This window comes from Acomys russatus, chromosome X (assembly GCF_903995435.1).
Source record: "Acomys russatus chromosome X, mAcoRus1.1, whole genome shotgun sequence".
In the NCBI taxonomy this organism is placed as follows: Eukaryota; Metazoa; Chordata; class Mammalia; order Rodentia; family Muridae; genus Acomys; species Acomys russatus.
Window position 1 is genome coordinate 51,942,884 of NC_067169.1, and position 1,724 is coordinate 51,944,607.

Sequence of the window (1,724 nt, forward strand, 5' to 3'; positions counted from 1 at the left end):
AGTTTGCCTCTCCCACCTACTCACGTGTCTTGTGGAGGAGGGGAGCCAGCCGCCAACACATTGTTCTTAATCATCAAAAGAAGCTCAGGCCTGGGAGGGTGGCTCGGTAACAGAGTGTCTGGCCCTGGTTTGTTTTTTTGTTTATGTAAACAGTTTCCTTTCCTTCCCTGTCTCCCCTCTCCTTCTGTTTTTAACAACCCCTTGGAAGTTTTATCAAAGACAAATTAACATTTTTGCATGGTTTACCTTTTACCCATTTGTTCTTTGTAACATCAGAACCACCTAGAAAAAAGAAAAACAGTCGTTTTACAATGCATTCACCTGCAACTGGCATTTCCCTACAGCGGCTTCACATCCTTCAGTTGAGACAGCAGACTCACACGCATTCTATGCAAATTAGTGCAGTAGCTGCATTGTCACTTCCTCGAGGTTGCTCGGAAGAGAACTTAGAATGTTAGCCATCATATGATCACAGAGGATGGTCATATAATAAATCAGACCTGTACTATCACCAGAACTTATAAATACCACACCTAGGGAAACAATTGGGTCTGGAGACACATCCATGATGTAAATATTGTCAGTGTTAAGCCTGACCTGACGGAGTAGCAGACCAAAAGAGCAAGGATGTTAGCAATCAGTGTTTCAAATGAATTAACCCTTTCCACCCTTGAGGCTTCTGTCTGCTCTCACGGTGTGAAGTGCCTCCCCCCACCCACCCCACCCCCACGCCTTTAATGGCCCTAATCTTTTCAGCAGCCACAATTTTCCTGGCCTCATGCTCATAGAAACTTCTTTTTTGGGCAAACCAGGTGTTCCCAGAAAAGAACTCTGTGCTTTTCATTCCCAGCCTTTACCATAAACTCAGTATGTTCTTAATTCAGTTGCAAACAAGGCAATTTGCAGAAGGAAAGTCAAGTTGGCAAAAATGTGAAAATCTGTTCTACTAAGGAAATACGAATAAAGAAATAATGTGGTGTTTCTCACAAAATTAATGAAAATGAGACTATGCAGTACTGGTGAAGACTCATGGAAACAGGCACTTTTGTGCACTGTTGATAGAAACATGAGCTTCTGTAACCTTTTAGACCATTCATCTGGTAATATCCACTACCGTTTAAAATACATACATATATCCCTTATATGCTATGAATATTCTCCCAGGGCACCTTAAGTGTGCATGGGCAAATATGTCTGTGGCCACAGGAAACTGAAGGTAAATAATAATAATAATATGCTATAAATTGAGAAATAGCATCAGCTCAGCCTGTATCACTGAGGAAATACTCAAATTCATAATATGTTATTTATAATTTGTTAAAAAAATTTCCAGTGACAATATTGCCACAATAAATATCCTTTCTCTTAGAGTTTTTATTTTTAAACTGATGTCTTCACCTATAATACAGTACACAACTCTTAAAGCTCCAGTCACTAGGTTGCAGGTGTGGTTCAGTTGATAGATTGCTTGTGTAGCATGCAGGAAAGCCATAGATTTGATCCCTATTACTGCCTAACTGGTGATGATGGTATACATAGAACTCAGGAAGTGAAGGCAACAGGATCAGGAGTTCAAGGTCATCTTTGGCTTCCTAGTGAGTTTGGAGCCAGCCTGGGTTACATGAGACCCTGTGTCAAAAACAGAGGCAACAAAGAGAAGCTGGAGACATGGGTCAGTTGGTAAGAGCACCCACTGCACAGTCATGAGAACCAGAATTTGGATG

The 1,724-nt window shown here is 41.1% G+C and overlaps 1 non-coding gene across 1 annotated transcript; it reads right to left on the minus strand.

The window, feature by feature from the left end:
- Positions 1 to 503: 503 nt before the first annotated feature.
- Positions 504 to 637, minus strand: LOC127186007 (small nucleolar RNA SNORA72). The gene has a single exon (XR_007830264.1). It is a non-coding gene; the product is annotated as a small nucleolar RNA SNORA72 (small nucleolar RNA).
- Positions 638 to 1,724: the final 1,087 nt, after the last annotated feature.